At 48.9% G+C, this 20,455-nt stretch overlaps 1 protein-coding gene across 2 annotated transcripts in view; it reads right to left on the bottom strand.

Annotated features, from left to right (window-relative positions):
* FHIP1B (FHF complex subunit HOOK interacting protein 1B) overlaps positions 1-20,455 on the bottom strand; it is a 355,560-nt gene that overhangs the window by 238,300 nt on the left and 96,805 nt on the right. For both annotated transcript variants that reach the window (XM_069203674.1, XM_069203676.1), the window contains exon 2: positions 6,942-6,992. The gene's annotated coding sequence lies outside the window, so the exon portion shown is untranslated. The remainder of the gene's footprint in view (positions 1-6,941; positions 6,993-20,455) is intronic.

The raw sequence follows: 20,455 nt of genomic DNA, 5'->3' as shown, positions 1-20,455 counted from the left end.
ACCAACGCCGTGTGCGTTGTCTCTAACTCAGTGCACTGCGTCCCAGGGGCCTGCACTGCACCAGCAGATTCCCAGTTCACTGCACCTGCAGATTCCCAGTTCACTGCACCAGCAGATTCCCAGTTCACTGCACCAGCAGATTCCCAGTTCACTGCACCTGCAGATTCCCAGTTCACTGCACCAGCAGATTCCCAGTTCACTGCACCAGCAGATTCCCAGTTCACTGCACCAGCAGATTCCCAGTTCACTGCACCAGCAGATTCCCAGTTCACTGCACTGGACCAGCCATTTCACTGGCCGCTCCAATGGGTCTTCTGACATCTCCATTCTGATTCTTTCACTAGCCATTTCCCACACTTGGATCTTTTAGGGAATCTTTTCTCGGAATGGGTCACAGTCATGTCATTATTTCTGTCCCTTAAACTTGTCCCTTTGACGCACAGGTCCACTAGACAAGGTATTTCACTGTTAGTGGGCCCCGGGCGAACCACTGCCCCCACACTGGTCTGCTTGGCACAGCTGCCAAGATCCCCAGGTCCATGCGTGACGAGCTGCTCCAGTCCAGATTTTTTGTTCTCTTTTTATAATGGAACAGACACAAATACAAGTCCCAGAATTCAAAGAGAAATCCTGGACCATGGACTTGGTAGGGCTGCCTGGACGAGTCCTAGGTGTGTCCAAAACCAGTTATTTCATCATTGGTGAGCTCTGGCCTAGGTACTGCCCCAACCTGGGTCCTCTAGACCACTCATTTCATCATTGGCGAGCTCTGGACTAGTTACTGCTCCCACCTGGGTCACTAGACCAGTTATTTCATCATTGGTGAGCACTGGACTAGTTACTGCCCCCACTAGGGTCCTCTAGAAGAATGATTCATCTGTATATGCTCTACCCTTCCAGTTTGTTTCTTTCTACGAACCACTGATCAGTCCAGTTTAACCTCATGCTGCTGACGGCTCCGGATTCTCTCTTGCCCAGTCCTATGATCATCTCCAATCACGAAAATGCTCCCCACAAAAATACCCCCAAAGATAACCTTCAGCTACATCTGGGCACTGCAGTTAACTTGCACTTTTAACGCCGTTTTAACATCTCTCGTGGATGTTCAAACACATTTATACTCTCTAATACGCACTACATGTGTGGTAGTGTGTGAAAAGTTTCTCAAAATACAGAATCCAGGTCTTGCATAAGGAAACAGATTTCGCCCTGCATTTAATCCCACTGTCAAGCACTTGCCGTCGACTGGATTTATGCATTTATTGCAGGTGGAGATCTATGCAGGGAGACATCGGAGAAAGGTTGGCGCCTGGCAGGGCACACTGTGGAGCTGATGTGTTTGCGCCTGTGGTTTCTCCGGGGACCATGGAGATGTAGCGTGTACACCCCTCAGCATCCCGCACAGTGACCCCCCAGCAGCAGTCACGGGAACGCGCACCCATCAATCAAGATCCCAGCTGGAGGAAGCAGGTGTGGCTCCGATCCTTCAAGATGCCACTCACGGCCTTCTGAGCCCAGCTTTCACGGCTCATTAGAACCTCATTCGCAGGACACGGTGAAAACAGACATGTGCAATGAAACAGAAAAACGTCCGAGCTCCCGGCACCAAAGCAGACAAACTGCCTGCAATAGAACACGGAGCCCTCATGTCCCAGGCTCGTGGCTACCCTTCTGGCAAGAGATCCAGGATGCGCTTTATCTGCGTTATGCGTCAGGCAGAGATGGCCCCTGCCCTGGGGCACCGATGCATCGTTTCCTTCTCCTTTGTAGGCTGCGCCCGAAACGCATTAACTGGCATCACTGGATTTCCTGGATACAAATGGTCCATCCGGAACCCTCCAGGCAGCTTAGAGAGGGCACTGGCCGTTCTCAAACTCCAGTCGGGGGCCAGAGGGAAAGCAGGGGCTACTGGCTCTTAACTGTCAGGCTTGGGGTCATTTTCTTCGGATGCCCCTGGATCCGTCCTGCTGCGGCTCTGCAAACTGAGCCAACCCTTCCTGCTACTGACTGAGTGGTGGCAACGGTGATCAGTCACAGGCCTCCCAGGGAAGTGGCGTGTGGGTGCAACAATCACACAGCTGCACATCTGACTGTCCAAACCAGAGGTTTACCTTCAGAAAGAACGAGTACTTGGTTACACACCAAAATGAAACACTCATCAAGTAATCATGAGCAGGCGGACGTTAGTGTGCTGGGGGGGGGACTGGCTGCACCTCCATCTGATGTTCTATTCCTCCCCTCCCGGGTTCCTCCTTTCCTCTGTTCTTGGTGGTTGTCCCCTTGTGGCAAGAGTTTCTTTGGAAGCATTAATAAGGGCTCAAGTGGAGAATAACCCCCTCTGTCATGCTCAATATGCTTAGTTTATCATGTTTCCAAGACTCTTTCTGTATTTTCACCCCTGTGTGTGCCAGGAAGCGTATGGCCTGGGCCAGCAGGCGGCAGTGCAGACCCCCCCTCCTGCTGCTGGGAGAGTGTGTGCACTCTGGGTCAGGTGAGGTCTTCTCCAGCTGCAGCAAGGTCCCTGTCCTGAGACGGTGGAGGCCCCACCAGGTTGAAGATTCAGGTAACCTTGAACCACAGAAGCCCCATGGGGGCGGATCTCATCACAGTCGCACTACTGCCTGCGACTGGGTGCTAGACTTTCACTCGAGCCCCGCTTCAGGGGGATAAGTCATGGTGTAACTGCACAGGGTAGCCACAACCGTCTCTAGGTCACATTCGCAGGAAATGAACCGTGGTCACAGTTCCTTAGGTCACAGTGGCACGCAATAAGCCACAGTCATGCTCGTTTGGGTCACAGTGGCCAGATCTAGCCACGGTCACTGCTCCAGGTAGAGCAGCACTGGGCAGCCGCGGTTTCACAGTTTCTGCCTGGAACTGCAACCAGGAGAGTCTGATACCCACCACACTCACAGGGAACGTAGATCGCTTTCCCCATTTTCCTTCCATTTGCTGGTCCCTCCAGGACCTGGGTCATGCGGATTCTGGCTCTTCCTGGACAGTCACACCTCCTGCAAGGTTGGCAGGCTCCTTCCCTCTCAGCAGGCAGGTTGGCTTCTAGGTATCTCATATCCGTTAAACACCTTCCAGCAAGGCAAGACTAGGGGTGATCTCTTCTCATCCTCAGGAAGCTGGCTGTCACGCAGACACTTGCCCCTGGTTGTAAAGTAGTCCTCTGAGAACTCCGAAGAACACATTCTTCCTTGGTCACAGAGAACCTGGACCTGGAACCACAAGTAGGTCAGTCTGTCCCACTTTTATACAGCAAACGCAGACAGGAGATTTGGATCCACTATCTGAGCTTTCAGAACAGGTTTGCAGATGGTTACCCTGTTACATTGTCTTTTCAGGCTGCTCTCCAGACACATCCTTTGTGTAGAGCTACTCACAACAGGGTAATCTCCAGCTCGGAGAACCCACAACAGAGGCACAAACAGGCATGACCTTTCTGCACCTAGCTGCCATCAGCCAATGTGAAGACTGATCAAGGAAAAGACCAAGGCTGGCATCACCTAAGAGGTTCCTTTCACTTTGAACAATAGACACTCAATCCCAACCTTCACCCCCACCACTTACCAGTAAAAAGAATACTCAGTGGGTCCTCTCAGTAAAAGGCCTAACTGTATTGCTAAATTAGCCTTGTCCCCTTCTCTCCCCAATTCAGTGTGCAGGTCGGCTCCCTCCAACTTCAGGAATGTCAGCAATACTTTTCCACTCTCTGGAAAAACAACCTCGCTGCAATCTTGTGCATAACGCCAGGCCATGGGCATGCAAAATGGATCCCACAGGCCTCCATGACTCTTGTTCACTTACACATACAGTGCATGTATCACACAGGCCACAAACAACATACACTTGGAATGTCTGTGCTAGGAACAGGGTTAGCATACAGAAGTGGATCTTTACACGAGGAGGCCAGCAGGCCTCCACTCCAGTGACAGATAAAAGCACCTGGTGACAAATATGGATTCCCAAAAGAAGGTATGGTGCCACCACCGGTCTAGGCACCAAAACCATGACAGGGACAATGGCCCACTGTCTGAATAAGATCAAAATGAGTGCACCCCCCCAGGTACAGGGCCACACTCATGTCAAGGGGCAGGCTTACATTTCTGCACACACAGAAGGATAGGGCCAAATGTAAAAAGCCAAATATATCAGATACATGCAGTCAGGAACTCAGGGCATTGGAAGAAAGCTGTAAAGCAGGCAGGGGACATTCCAGTCCCAACAGCCATGAACATCTGCATGTGTTTTGGATATAGATCCAACATAACAGGATTGGGGGCTTCTCCACTGGAGCACCCATTCATTCTCAGAGGGTGCCAAAATATTCTGCATTTCAAAGGTGGGTAGTTACTGTGGTTGAAGCAAAAGGCATTTTCTTAGTGTATCTAAACCTGGTTCCTTTTCCAATGCCTCCTAGCGCCTTCCTGTGTGGGAGCAGGTATGCCACCAACTCACCAAGGACAGCGCATACCGAGCTACGGCTTAACCAGAGTTATATCGGGTCTATGGCAGAGACATTCATCCATTTTAATGAGTCAACATACCCCACTCTTAAAAGATAGAGGCAAGGGAACTCTATAAATAATTGGAAAACCACTATGAAGAAATACATTATGAAGTAAACAGAATGAAGATCTGTTATTCTCAGTAATACTGAAGAACATTCATTAAAGATGAGAAAGGGTTCTTCGCCCTCATCAATTACATTGGTACGGTAGGTAGAAGGTTTGTGACATGAAATAAGATCAGAGGTCTTTCAAGGATTAGGATTGGAGACGGGGTTGAGGGTAGGAAAAAAGTTCACTTTCCAGCTAGGACTGTGGATTCGAGTCGATTTAGGTTTAGGTAAATGTTCATACCTATATTTAGGATTTGGATTAGAGTAGGCTTTCCAATAGTGCCAGGTTTTGAGCTTTGGGCAGTTTGAGGGTAGAGCTGTGTTTGGGGCTATTGGACACAATCAGGGAATGTGTCAGGGCTATGGTTGTTATCAAGGATTTTCTTCATTCTGGCATTCTTCATAATAGCTTCTTCAGAATTACAAGTACATTTATTTATCTTTATAATAAATAAATAAATGTATTTCTTCATTTTTGCATTTTTATTAGACAACTCCACAATTAAAACAGGTTCAAAAGCTGAAGGGCTTGGCTGTGCATGAATATCCCCTCTGTTGCCCAACGGGGTGGCAAGGTATATGTTTTAAGAACTTGGCTAAGCCTTGCAGGCCAACGAGTTCCAGTTGTTCCCAATATTTAGGGTGACACATAACTTGGATACATTTTTCCACTTCAGCAGCCAAACAGCAGAATAAACTGTCAAAGTTTAACACGTTTCAGAAAAAAATATGGAGAAAGAAATCTCTGCTTTTCTACGATTTATAACAGTATACACCAATTTGTATTTTAGCTTTTGTGTACCCAGACGAAAGCTGCAAATCTTCGGACAAACAGAAACTAGAAATAAGACTGGATACTTGACTGTGTCCCATATCAGCTGTGAGTTGCTCATCCAGTTCTGTTTTGTTCTTTGCCACTTAAAGTTTAGCTCTTACCTATATAGTTTCAGAACTTCAGGCCTGGATGAGATATACACACCTGACATCCTGCAATCTGTTCAGCAATCCAGTGAGGATCCATAGGAAGGCTGATAAACTGCAGCCTTCCCTATATTGCTCCAACAAAGAGGAATAACCCACGAATCCATGCATTGTGTGCAGAGCATTCCCTTATCGTGCTTCCGTAGCACAGCCAAGATAAAGAATATCCACCTCTTAAATGCCTCTCTATGGATGGTTTCAACCTGGACCTCAAAATAGTCGCCCGTCTGCAAGAGTCAGTTGTGAAGAACCTATTCCTCAGTGTCCCTGCTCAGGATCCATCAAATCCTTCTCTGTCATGGTGATGAGACCCATCATCCCAGGCCTGCTGGAGGGCCAGCTTCCACAAATACAATGAGGCTGAGCAGGACATCTCCTTCCTCTAGATGGGACACACTGACAGGGTGTACTTAAGATCATGAGTGCCTGCTGACACCAGAGTGAGCAGCAGAAACTGCACTAAAGTCATTGCAACCTCAAGAATGTTTAGCGTAGAGTGACTTCTTGGGGTTATTATGAATCTATCTGGCATTTTGTGCCCTCTCTTCAGTTTCTCTGTCTTATCATTAAGTAGCTAACATAGGAGATACCGGAGGGAAGGTGTCACATGGGCCTTGTATTCACCACCTGCCTGTGCCCAGCCCTCTTCTCCCTCGGACTCACCTTCATCGCCCTTCACCGAGGCAGGGTCCGCATGGCACAGTCATACGCGTCTGGGCAGAGCCAGTTCTCTAGTTGACAAACAAAGCCAAATCCCTGAAGATTCCACCAGATGCGGATGTAGACAAAAAGGTTACCATCCCATCGCCAACTCAACCTAGAACATTTATGCCAGACACTTACAGCTTACTGAAGACTGGCTGGCAGTGTGTACATTAAGGGGAATGGGAAAGCAATCAATCCGTCTCCAACCCAAATAAGTAAAACAGACCAGTTTTGCATCATATGTCAAGCTTTTAAAATTGAACAATTCATCATAATAACTCAACAGCATTAACAGAAAAAAATACGAATGTGTGCCCTGACGGATGTAACAACTGAAACATCTTGTAAATCAACACACTTGGGGCCAGATGTACCAAAGGGTTTTACCCATTCTGTGTCTATGGGAAAATGCTTTACTACATATGGCCCTTAGTGTATATACAAGATAGTAAATACTCAAATTAGTAGAAGGTTTTACAGAAACTAAAACCCTTATTAATATTCAACATATATTAGCCTAGTACAAACAATTTAGTAATCCGTCACCTATCTCTAAGACAGTAGAATATTATCCTTCATGCAGTAATGCCTTATGTAGACAGAGCAGAGGAAACATCCTGCAGCTTACCTCAATAAGCTCCTCTCTTTACAATCAGGTTCCCACCGAAAATAAAATCATCTGCAAAACAAAAATTCCAATGGTTATCTAATTGATTTTTTCTGATCCAGTAGGCAATGAAAATTACACCCAAACTTAATTGAAACACACAATGCATTATTTCCCCACATTAATTATGTAAAATTAGCAGACCTCTGGGCATGCACACCAACCCATTATTATAAATATGTCTTTCGAAGTCTCATGAATTTAAAAGCCTGGGACTGAGAAATACCAAGCGCACAATTAATTCCTGGCCTATTTCACAGATACCATAAATATATTAAGGTGTATTTTTGATGATGCACAGCTTATAGTCCTCATCTCACACAAATGTTATCTCTACAATTAAATCTAAACCTTAAAACCTACACAACAGTTCTTGTTTTAGAAACTCCCTTGCATATACTTGAGGTTTATCCATTTCGTAAGTGGGCAATTAATATTGTCACTGATTTAGAAAGACTTGCTTTTTCTAAATCATTCCTGCAGAAAATTTCTCCCACTTTAACTTTTAGACCACTTTTGAATGCTGGATAGGTTATGCTAAATTTACTACATACATTAGTCATGTTGAGTAGTTTTAAGAGCCTTGTTACATACAATGCATTTCGGCAAGTATTAGTTTCCTATAATTCATTCCATAATAGAGACCATTAAAAAAATTAACCGGTCTTCTACTTGTGTTATGCAAATTAAGGAAACACTTGCCAAGACCTAACTTCCTTTCCATGGATTCAGTCACTTGGCTCTTTGTAGTAGCTCAAGGAGCTGCTATTCGAACTGTAATCTGATAAGGAGTCTGTCAGTCACTGGTGCTCTACCCATTAAAGGTAGGTCATCAACATAAGTGATCATCAAAGTACTTCTACCCCTCCTTGGAGGAAAAAAACATACTTTTTACAGGATCGAGAACAGATCCCCCACATATATGTTAAATAAAACATGGACAAGGGTGCAGACCTGTTTAAGACTGCTTGACATATAAAATGTCCCGATGAAAAATAGGTTGCTCCAGATTTGAAGGTGAACTCACGTACTGGGGAGTCATTTCTGTACAAATTCAAATATCTAGAGACGCAGACCCAGAATCCTGAATTTGTTCAAAGAATGCCTCCGCTAACCAAATCAAATGCAGGACAAAAATCTACAAAGCAACAATATAAATCCCCCTTCACTGTTTTACCACATTATCAGTTGCCCCTGATATACCTATCCAGCCATCACACGTATTGGGAGCTCTCAGGTCTTCTTGCTGCCAAGATAAAATCTGGCTTCTGTCCAGCTAGTCTTCAATATAGTGCATGAAGTATTTCGCAAAAATGTTCCCCGTAATGTTTAAGAAACCTACGTTACATTTTTTGGACCTTTTCCATACCCATTTTAGGTCTCGCTTATAGACAGCTGTTGTTGAAAGACCTCTTGAGCATCATAACAGAAACGTACAGTGCGCACAGTGGGAGTGGCTTTAGAGCTGATCACTGCCGGCTTCCTTACCGCGGTCATTTGCCTGAAATAATTCCTCTCTGTGTGTTTGCCTTCCTCCTTTACCATTGTATCCTTCCAGTATTCACACTCAGTGTTGGGCTTGGCCCTTTTCACAGAGTCATCCCCAAACGTTTTGCCTTCACCCTCCTGTTTTCTGGACATGTTTTTGATGGGTTTAGGGCTCTTTACCACTGCTAATCAGTGCTAACGTGCTTGTGCTCTCTCATGGTAACACTGACTTACACCCAGTTGGAAGATTTACTGGTAAGACCACAGTAAAGTGGTACTGACTATTCTGAGGGCCTGTAAATTAAATGCTACTAGTGGACCTGTAGCACTCATTGTGCAACCCACTAAAGTAGCCTTTACACAGGTCTCTCACCTGCCACTGCAGCCTGTGTGTGCGGTTTAAACTGCCATTTCGACCTGGCAAAAAAAAAAGCTTTTTGCAGACCTACACCTTGCTTTTTAATGCATAGAGGTCACCCCTAAGGTAGGCATCAAATAGGCGGGGTGCAGTGTATTTAAAAAGCTGGGCAGGTACATTTAACTTTTACATGTAAGCTGGGTAGGTACATTTAACTTTTACATGTCCTGGTAGTGAAAAATCCTTACACACATTTTTTTTTTTATTACTGCAAGACCTACCTCTCTCATATAACATGGGCTTACCTTATTACAATTAATAAGTGATAACTTTCATTTGCCAGACAGTAGGTTTGGTGTCTAAAGAATTGTAATTTAGACCATCTTTAAAGGTAAAGTCGGATTTTAAGTCACATTTCTGAAACTGACACTTTTAGAAAGTTGGCATTTTCTTGTCCCAACAATTGTGTGCCTGCAGCCTGTATCCTGGGCCACATTACTAGGTGTAGATGGCAGAAGATATTTGTGTATTCCTCCCAGAGAGTGAAACAAAGGGGGAGCAGGTGTTGGCAAGATAGGCCATCTCTGACTTGACGGGGGAGTTGTTACCTACCATACTTACACATCAGCACACTCAAAAAGGGTTTTACACTAGTCTTTCGTGCCCTCAGACAAGCTGGGGCCAGGGCATGGAAGTAGGAAATTCGATAGAAGCTTCTCCTACTTCAAAGCTAGCACCAAGGATAAATAGCGGACCCTCAGACCCAACTGTTCAATACACCTCTGGACCTGTGGAGGCCTCAGGACTGCTGTGCTGCTCTGCTACTCTCCTGCTGAGAAGGAAGACTGGACCTACACCCTTCATCTCAGGCTGATGTGACTCCAAGGGTCAGCTGACTGACCTCCTGTCCGTGCTATAGGGACATAACAATGAATGTGCATTCTGGGACTTGTACTCTTGGTTTATTTAAATAGAGCCAGTTGGACACTCACGTCTGAAAACCATGACGTATAATCAAAAAAAGTAACAAGTCCAGGACTGGGAAAGTTGTGCCCGTGTGACCCAGAATTACATGGCAACCTGGACCTGCAGTCACTCAGCAGTCCTAGACCTGAGTATCCTACAAAAGCCACCAGCCAGCTGCTAATCAAAGCAAAGTGGGAGGGGCTGGAGAGGATGGTTTGCACACGCACAATGAGCAAGGCTGTCACTAACTCTGCAGTACAAGGATCTGAACTGTCCCACCCACCTTCTCATAAGAACTGGAAATGTGGTCAGGTTTGTACTGTCCTTTTATTGGATCGATTCACTAACAGTCATCTTTACTGTCACTGCAAGGCATGTCTCTGCCTCGGCATAAACCACTCCCTTCCCAAATACCAGTCAATGTGAGAATCGAAGACGGAGGAATGAGGGATCACCCAAGGTTAAAGATCCTGGCACTCCCAGGTGGACTGTGACTTCCACCTCCACTACCTCCTCATTTAAATCTCAAGCATGGCGTAAGAACTATTTCTATCTACTGAGGTCGTTAACCTAGCATGCAGGGAACACCCACATTGAGGACAAAGTGCAATTATGATCAGTTAAGGACCGGCAGCAATGTGAGCAATAAATAAGGCTATTAGCATCTGTTTCTCCAGCCAGATCTCACCTTCTGCAAGGAAAACAACAAACCAGCAGGTTCTGGCTGTTTCAGAGTCCACTTAACTTAGGATGCAGCCAAGAAAGCAATGAGTGCCAGTTTTCCAAGTCTTTGGATTGGCCGAGCTAATCTCAACATTTTGAGGCGGGTTTTAATGTCTTTTATGACGCACAACTCCTGCCTCACATTCACCTTGCACTCTTTACATACTGCTGGTTAAGATGTGCTTACTGAAGTTAGGTGCCCTTAAGGGGGCTACTTGAAAGAATCAGTAACACACTACCCCTTTAAACTCTGTCTTACACCACCACCCTTGAGTGGATTCATGGCCAAGCACCAACAGAAGAATGGAGACACCACAAGGCGCTCTCAGCATCTAACTCACTGACAGAGGACCACAACACGCGTGTATACGGTTGTGGACAGAAGTTTATGAAGCTAATGATTCAGAGTCACTGACCCCAAGCATTGTCCCATAATTAGGATTGCAAAGTCACCAGAACTAGCTCCCGATCCCTGCACCCCCAACCAGGACATCTTCCCAAAACACCAGTACACACTTCGCCTCAGCAGTATTGTGCTTCTCTGGGTCTCGGCCTAAGAATAGCAGACTCAAATGCCACAGGCTATAAAATACATAGGCACACAGGACATGACCATCACCCAAATGGACCATCCTTGAGACCAGCACAGTCTTCATGGCAACCCACTCCACCATGGGCTAACCCATAACAGGGCAAGGACAACTGGGTACTGCTGAGCCACACCAATGGTAGCAATGCGCGCCCACTATCAGGCCATTCTCTCAATGTCAGGGTGCCACTGCATAGCAAACACCCCTGCTCCTGGAAATCCCAAAACATGACAGCTTTAAAGCATGCCACCTCAGGACATCCTTCCTGACTCAGCAGGTTGTCCCCTCTTGACTGCAGGTTACAGAGGACATGCTTCTGACTTACAACACCTTTCTGGCAACAGAAGACCATCGAAGCCCAACAAAACCAACACCATATAAAGAACTCTGTGTTATCCGCACCTTAAGTCAGTTTGTTGGACGCATCGTGTTTTCCAGCATAAAAGTTGTATGAGTCACACATCCCTATTCACATGTCAAGATGAGGGTCAGAGCTAGAAACCAGCAGACATTTAAGACTCATTTCCTACACACTTACTCAGTGCATGTAATGCGTAAAGTTCATGCCCCACGGCACCATTGTTGTAAATGGTGGGTTAACCACAATGTTAAAATGATGCAAGAACTGATTACTTCCTCAAGAAGTAAATAGAATCCCAGTGTGAATTAAGAGTTGATTTAACGGCCACTTCTATCCCAGTGTGATATGCAATATCTACAAGCTCAGCAGACGTGCAAAGACCTTCATAGCATAGCCACCTCAAAGGTGTGAAACTTCTATCTGAGTGTGAGGTGAGATATCTACACTGTCAGCAGGTGTGCAACACCCTCTCATGGTACAGCCAGGTCTGAGGTGTATAACCAGCTCTGATGTGTGAAACCTCCGTGTGTGAGGTGAGATATCTACACTGTCAGCTGGCGTGCAACACCCTTCACGGTACAGCCAGGTCTGAGGTGTGTAACTAGCTGAGGTGTGAAACCTCTGAGTGTGAGGTGAGATATCTACACTGTCAGCAGGGGTGCAACACCCTCTCATGGTACAGCCAGGTCTGAGGTGTGTAACTAGCTGAGGTGTGAAACCTCTGAGTGTGAGGTGAGATATCTACACTGTCAGCAGGGGTGCAACACCCTCTCATGGTACAGCCAGGTCTGAGGTGTGTAACTAGCTCTGAGGTGTGAAACCTCTGAGTGTGAGGTGAGATATCTACACTGTCAGCAGGCAGGCAACACCCTTCACGGTACAGCCAGGTCTGAGGTGTATAACCAGCTCTGATGTGTGAAACCTCCGAGTGTGAGGTGAGATATCTACACTGTCAGCAGGCGTGCAACACCCTTCACGGTACAGCCAGGTCTGAGGTGTATAACCAGCTGAGGTGTGAAACCTCTGAGTGTGAGGTGAGATATCTACACTGTCAGCAGGGGTGCAACACCCTTCACGGTACAGCCAGGTCTGAGGTGTATAACCAGCTCTGATGTGTGAAACCTCCGTGTGTGAGGTGAGATATCTACACTGTCAGCTGGCGTGCAACACCCTTCACGGTACAGCCAGGTCTGAGGTGTGTAACTAGCTGAGGTGTGAAACCTCTGAGTGTGAGGTGAGATATCTACACTGTCAGCAGGGGTGCAACACCCTCTCATGGTACAGCCAGGTCTGAGGTGTATAACCAGCTCTGATGTGTGAAACCTCCGTGTGTGAGGTGAGATATCTACACTGTCAGCTGGCGTGCAACACCCTTCACGGTACAGCCAGGTCTGAGGTGTGTAACTAGCTGAGGTGTGAAACCTCTGAGTGTGAGGTGAGATATCTACACTGTCAGCAGGCAGGCAACACCCTTCACGGTACAGCCAGGTCTGAGGTGTGTAACTAGCTGATGTGTGAAACCTCCGTGTGTGAGGTGAGATATCTACACTGTCAGCTGGCGTGCAACACCCTTCACGGTACAGCCAGGTCTGAGGTGTGTAACTAGCTGAGGTGTGAAACCTCTGAGTGTGAGGTGAGATATCTACACTGTCAGCAGGGGTGCAACACCCTCTCATGGTACAGCCAGGTCTGAGGTGTATAACCAGCTCTGATGTGTGAAACCTCCGTGTGTGAGGTGAGATATCTACACTGTCAGCTGGCGTGCAACACCCTTCACGGTACAGCCAGGTCTGAGGTGTGTAACTAGCTGAGGTGTGAAACCTCTGAGTGTGAGGTGAGATATCTACACTGTCAGCTGGCGTGCAACACCCCTCACGGTACAGCCAGGTCTGAGGTGTGTAACTAGCTGAGGTGTGAAACCTCTGAGTGTGAGGTGAGATATCTACACTGTCAGCAGGGGTGCAACACCCTCTCATGGTACAGCCAGGTCTGAGGTGTATAACCAGCTCTGATGTGTGAAACCTCTGAGTGTGAGGTGATATATCTACACTGTCAGCAGGGGTGCAACACCCTCTCATGGTACAGCCAGGTCTGAGGTGTGTAACTAGCTGAGGTGTGAAACCTCCGTGTGTGAGGTGATATATCTACACTGTCAGCAGGGGTGCAACACCCTCTCATGGTACAGCCAGGTCTGAGGTGTGTAACTAGCTGAGGTGTGAAACCTCCGTGTGTGAGGTGAGATATCTACACTGTCAGCTGGCGTGCAACACCCCTCACGGTACAGCCAGGTCTGAGGTGTGTAACTAGCTGAGGTGTGAAACCTCTGAGTGTGAGGTGAGATATCTACACTGTCAGCAGGGGTGCAACACCCTCTCATGGTACAGCCAGGTCTGAGGTGTGTAACTAGCTGAGGTGTGAAACCTCTGAGTGTGAGGTGAGATATCTACACTGTCAGCAGGCAGGCAACACCCTTCACGGTACAGCCAGGTCTGAGGTGTGTAACTAGCTGAGGTGTGAAACCTCTGAGTGTGAGGTGAGATATCTACACTGTCAGCAGGGGTGCAACACCCTCTCATGGTACAGCCAGGTCTGAGGTGTGTAACTAGCTGAGGTGTGAAACCTCTGAGTGTGAGGTGAGATATCTACACTGTCAGCAGGCAGGCAACACCCTTCACGGTACAGCCAGGTCTGAGGTGTATAACCAGCTCTGATGTGTGAAACCTCTGAGTGTGAGGTGAGATATCTACACTGTCAGCAGGGGTGCAACACCCTCTCATGGTACAGCCAGGTCTGAGGTGTGTAACTAGCTGAGGTGTGAAACCTCCGAGTGTGAGGTGAGATATCTCCACTATCAGCAGGCGTGCAACACCCTTCACGGTACAGCCAGGTCTGAGGTGTGTAACTAGCTGAGGTGTGAAACCTCTGAGTGTGAGGTGAGATATCTACACTGTCAGCAGGGGTGCAATACCCTTCATGGTAGAACCATATGTGTGAAAGTTCCACCCAAATGTGGCACGGGATATTTGTGCTGTCTCTATACACAACATACTTCTCTTAGTACAGCCAGACATGAGGTGTAAAAGTTATGAGTGCAACACAGGATATCTATGCGGTCATCGCCATGGGATATCTAAGCTGCCGGTAGTCACGCCGTACCTCTCACAGTATAAACAGGGATGAAGTGTGAAGGATCCCTCCGACTGTGACGTGGAATATCTATGGTCTCAGTAGGCATGCCACATGTTACGTGCATTGCTCTAGCGCACTATCACACCTGAACGCATCCCGGCGCGTTGCAGGTGTGTGAGGCTAGCCTCAAAGGGACTTATTCCAAGAGTCTTGTGGAATTCAGGAAGACAGGAGAAGGCTCTGATGTGGTGTGGGAGGTTGTTCCATGCTTTAGGGGCACGACCCCCTGATCAGCTCAGGCCTAAGCGCGGGAAGAGTGCTAGTGAGAGATTGGCTGAGCGGAGGCGCCTGGAGGGCCGGCGGAACAGCACGCGGGATGTGGACACTGCTAGTACGCATGCTGTACCTCCCATAGTATAAACAGGGATGAGGAATAGAAGTTCCTTCAGGGTGCGACATGGGATATCTACTCTGTTAAAAGGCATCCCACACCTCTCACAGTCATTGCTTTAAATGGACCGGTACTAACCAGAACTGGGTACTGGCACTTTTTAAAGTTTCTCCCTCATTAAACAAGGAGAGTACCGGAACCCAGAGACCAGGCCATGGGCACCCCAGAGTGAAGAAATGTCACTGCCCCCTGCCCCACAGCAAGCAGAAGCAGGGGTCTCCGGGCGGCTGACTGCTTGAGGTCCTGCACTGGGAGCAGGTCTACGGCTCCCACCAAGGCTTGCAGGTGCCAGCCTGCGCCACCCGTCGCTGCCCACTGACTGATATTGTTCTGGGGCAGGCCGAGGGGCATGGCAGTGCCCACCTCTGCTCCATCCCAGTCTGTCCTCGTGAGTGCGCGAGCTGGCATATGGGCACCCTCTCGCCACCCCGCCCCCCACAGCTCCAGTGCCCTCAAACCCCAGAGAAGCAGGCACAAGACCTGGCACGGCTGCATCAATAGTGCAGCAGGTGTAGTTGCACTGGGACCCGCGGGACGGTTTTGGTCTAAACGTCGAGACATTTTCACAAACAGCATTTAAATTGTGACAAACCTGATGTAGAAATATGATAAAGAGGCAACTCGTTAAAAAAAATATTAAAAAACGTATTTTTTGACCTTGTGAAAGTGTTTTACTTTACATTAGAACTTTTCATCTCAGTTAGTGTGATTTATTAAAATAATTAAGGACCCCCCCTCCCAAAAACAAAATCGCTCAGCTCTAAAATGTGATGATGGAGGAACATGAGGCACGGTGAAATACGGTACCTGCGCAGGATCACACAATTTGCTCCAGCAGAGAAGCCGAGATTGATCTCAGGTTTTCTGGTCTTACGCTGTGCAATTCTGCCACTTTATAGGTACGCATCTCTTTCTCACGCCAAAGATTAATACTTTGTGTTTCATTCTTTCAGCAGCTACACCACTACGTTGTGTAAATGAACATTACTACATGTTTAATCAAGTTTAATACAGAGTCTTTCAAAAACATTTTAAAAAATAAAAAACATAATTAAGGAATGATGAGGCATTCTATAATTCACAAGTGAGATCACCTGCTTCCGCTGATTCAACAAAGACACCGATTTCAGGAGAGGCCCAACTCCTTCAGTGAAAGTAATTACCCGCATTAACAAAGAAAGGCCGGAAAGGCCTGCGGAGTCGTACGTGAAGTGCAGGGCTCACCTGCCCACAGGCTGGCACAGAGCCCACAACCTGAAGGCTTCAAGTGTTTCTCATTCACCCCTGGAATCGGGGCAGCGGAGCAGACGCACCGACCATCGGGAACCTGTAGAGCGCTGGGAGAGTGCCTGAAGAGTGCCGGGAGAGTGCTGTAAGAATGCTGTAATGCCGGGAGAGTGCTTGGAGAGTGCCGGGAGAGTGCGTGCAGAGTGCCGGGAGAGTGCGTGCAGAGTGCCGGGAGAGTGCGTGCAGAGTGCCGGGAGAGTGCGTGCAGAGTGCCGGGAGAGTGCGTGCAGAGTGCATGCAGAGTGCGTGCAGAGTGCATGCAGAGTGCCGGGAGAGTGCATGCAGAGTGCCGGGAGAGTGCGTGCAGAGTGCCGGGAGAGTGCATGCAGAGTGCCGGGAGAGTGCATGCAGAGTGCCGGGAGAGTGCGTGCAGAGTGCCGGGAGAGTGCATGCAGAGTGCCGGGAGAGTGCATGCAGAGTGCCGGGAGAGTGCCTGAAGAGTGCCGGGAGAGTGCTGTAAGAATGCTGTAATGCCGGGAGAGTGCTTGGAGAGTGCCGGGAGAGTGCATGCAGAGTGCCGGGAGAGTGCATGCAGAGTGCCGGGAGAGTGCATGCAGAGTGCCGGGAGAGTGCATGCAGAGTGCCGGGAGAGTGCCTGAAGAGTGCCGGGAGAGTGCTGTAAGAATGCTGTAATGCCGGGAGAGTGCTTGGAGAGTGCCGGGAGAGTGCGTGCAGAGTGCCGGGAGAGTGCGTGCAGAGTGCCGGGAGAGTGCGCGCAGAGTGCCGGGAGAGTGCGCGCAGAGTGCCGGGAGAGTGCGCGCAGAGTGCCGGGAGAGTGCGCGCAGAGTGCCGGGAGAGTGCGCGCAGAGTGCCGGGAGAGTGCGCGCAGAGTGCCGGGAGAGTGCGTGCAGAGTGCCGGGAGAGCGCGTGCAGAGTGCCGGGAGAGCGCGTGCAGAGTGCCGGGAGAGCGCATGCAGAGTGCCGGGAGAGTGCATGCAGAGTGCCGGGAGAGTGCCGGGAGAGTGCCTGAAGAGTGCCGGGAGAGTGCCTGAAGAGTGCCGGGAGAGTGCTGTAAGAATGCTGTAATGCCGGGAGAGTGCTTGGAGAGTGCCGGGAGAGTGCATGCAGAGTGCCGGGAGAGTGCGTGCAGAGTGCCGGGAGAGTGCGTGCAGAGTGCCGGGAGAGTGCGTGCAGAGTGCCGGGAGAGTGCGCGCAGAGTGCCGGGAGAGTGCGTGCAGAGTGCCGGGAGAGTGCGCGCAGAGTGCCGGGAGAGTGCGCGCAGAGTGCCGGGAGAGTGCGTGCAGAGTGCCGGGAGAGTGCGTGCAGAGTGCCGGGAGAGTGCGTGCAGAGTGCCGGGAGAGCGCGTGCAGAGTGCCGGGAGAGCGCGTGCAGAGTGCCGGGAGAGTGCATGCAGAGTGCCGGGAGAGTGCATGCAGAGTGCCGGGAGAGTGCATGCAGAGTGCCGGGAGAGTGCATGCAGAGTGCCGGGAGAGCGCCAGTGACAACGAGTTTTCGGATTACCTGCTCCAGCAGCAGACTGGCTATAAAACCATGAGCAGGGGGCCCTCTCTGGACACTTAGACAGCCCCCTGCCTTGTCCCCGCCGTCAGCCACAGACAAACAGAAGACCCCCAGCTGCCAGAGATGTCTGCACCTCCATGAACCGTGGCATGGCCCCTGGACCCAGCCCCCGCCGTCCCTGCCCTGGGCACCGCCCTAGCCTCCGCCCCTACCCACAGCACCACACACCGGGACCTGCACTTATTAATTTCCATTTAAAGTGGCAATTTCACACAGACGCTGCCGGCAACTGTTCCAAGTGGAAGTAAACGTGCAGCATTCGCATCTCTCGACCGGTGCAGCATGAAATGTAATTCAGCCCCCCCCTTAACCCTCACCAGTCATCCCTCCTGCCCTCCCAGAGACCCCAGAGGCACCCTCTGGTGGCATCATGTGCCAGTTTTGCCACTTATGATTTCAGAGTTCATTTCCAAACTATCCGCTCTCCTGACATGTTGAGAAGAAGTTGGCAGAGGGGTTGTCGGACAGAAGGCAGCTGCGAGTGTGGGAGGCGAGAGCTGGCATTGTGCCAGCACCCCCGAGATGCGCCTGAGCGGACTCTGCCAGCCTCCCCTGTGATGTGCTGATGCCACCCGAGGCGCTGTGAACACAAGACACGGCCCGGGGGACAGCAAAGGACACAGGTTAATGTACCCACGGGCAGCTCTGGACAGACTGGTCTGGGCACCGGGTGCCCAACACCCCCGGGTCACAGGCCTCACGACTGGACGCCATCTATGATCAGCAGACAGGTTCTAGCACCTCGAGGTTCACATCTTAAGCGCTAGGAAGTGGTCATGTTTGCGTCGAGTCCTCGTCTGCACTTGTAAAGAATACTACAGAGCTCAAGTGTTTACCGAGGTGTCGGGTGACAAAGCCAAGAGGCGATAATGCACGACCGATTGTGCTGATGACCCCTGACCTTTTCCTTTAAGCTCCAGCTGTTCAATAACTTAATGACTAAAGGTTTAAACAAAGGAAGGGGGTCTTCTTTTAAGGCAACAGAGCAGATCATGGGAACCAAATTATTTCACACTGCACAACAGGAGAAACATATTTTTTATAATCCGAATTTTTAAAAAAAATATTACATTTGACACTCTGGTCAATCAGCTCTGTTAGTCTCGCCTTCCCCGAGGTCACTCTCTGCCAAGCTGAGCCAGGAAACACCATTTACTAAGATGAACCATCACCAGGCGTCCAGCGCTAGTCTTCTAGGCGCCTGCAGGTAGAATACCGATCACTAAAGCAGACATTTTACTAATCTCTACTCCCCTTGCAGAGTGACACACAAACCTCCACACAGAGCCGATCAACGACAGTTCTTGAACAGGGCAATTTAAGAATCCGATCTGATCAATTTGGGATACCAAACATAATAAATCATAGCAAAGTCAATAGGTCTCCCTTATGGAACCTATTGAGTTTGCTAATTTTTCACCCATGCTGTAGGCCATCTGCTGCGCATCATGGGTAAAAAACTCAAGCATTTGCAACGCCAACAGTAAATCTTATGAATGCGCTCTCAAGCCAGACCTAAAAATCCATGTGTGAAAAGAAGAGGTATGCGGATAGTTTACTCGCTTCTTTATTCTTGGTAGTCCATACGCAAGCGGCACAAACCGCTGGCTCTCGACACTGACGACCTTTAACTGACATCCCAACATTCCACCTCCCCCGTTCTACCTTCCACAGGTTCTAAGAACAATACCACACCATGTACATTAATACCCACCTTCATCCCATCGGCGGTGCTGCCAGGGGAAACAATGGACTATTTACTTATCTAAGACACCTTCACAGCATCACAATGGCACGTGCCTTAAAGTTCAAGCTTACACAGCTGGAAAAATAAACAAAGTGATCGCAGCTGTGTGGAGGGCAGAACTTTCTTGAGGAAGAACCCAACCTCTGCGCAATCAAAACGTGTACTGCTGGCTGCCAACAGGTGGGCGGAGCCAAAGCCCCTCGTCTGGCGATTCTCATATACTTGTCTGGCAACAGATGCACTGTCAAGCCGGACCATCAAAATGTGATGATGTGGCCACTGTCAGTCTGCAGTAAGTTCGGGACTCAAAACTCAGTGCAGAAGGTAATGACGGGGAGAAAAGAAGTGACGTTTGTGACAAAAGCAGCACAGCAAAATTTTCTTTTTAAGTATCCTGCTACTTAAAAAGGCGGAATGATTGCTTTGGGTCACCAGGCAAGTATTTATTGCTAATACGCATGCGCTTGAGGCTAGGGCACAGGCAGAACACAAAGCTGACTGTTGCACTGGGCACCAAAAGCAAAGCAAAACACAAACGCTGTGGGATAGCGTAACTGGACGGACGGAATGCGGAACCAATCAAACATTCACCCCCAGTCACAGATCTGGGTTTAATCCATCCATTATTTTGCTCACCATGCAACCCCAGTTTGAACCCAGCCATTGGGCACCACTAGCCCTAAAGCCGGCTCTGACAACCATGCTCCAACCACAAGCCATAGAGCTCCTTATAACATCACACAGGATGCTGGCAGTGGCTCCCGAGAAGGGATGCCAACCACATCTGACGACACTGAATGCAGGTTATGCAGGGTGTGTGGTTGGTAGAGCTGTCCCATGATGTACAAGGTACT

This window comes from Pleurodeles waltl, chromosome 8 (genome assembly GCF_031143425.1).
Source record: "Pleurodeles waltl isolate 20211129_DDA chromosome 8, aPleWal1.hap1.20221129, whole genome shotgun sequence".
NCBI classification, from domain to species: Eukaryota; Metazoa; Chordata; class Amphibia; order Caudata; family Salamandridae; genus Pleurodeles; species Pleurodeles waltl.
The sequence above is the reverse complement of the archived record's forward strand: the minus strand, read 5'-3'. Positions and strand labels throughout refer to the sequence as shown.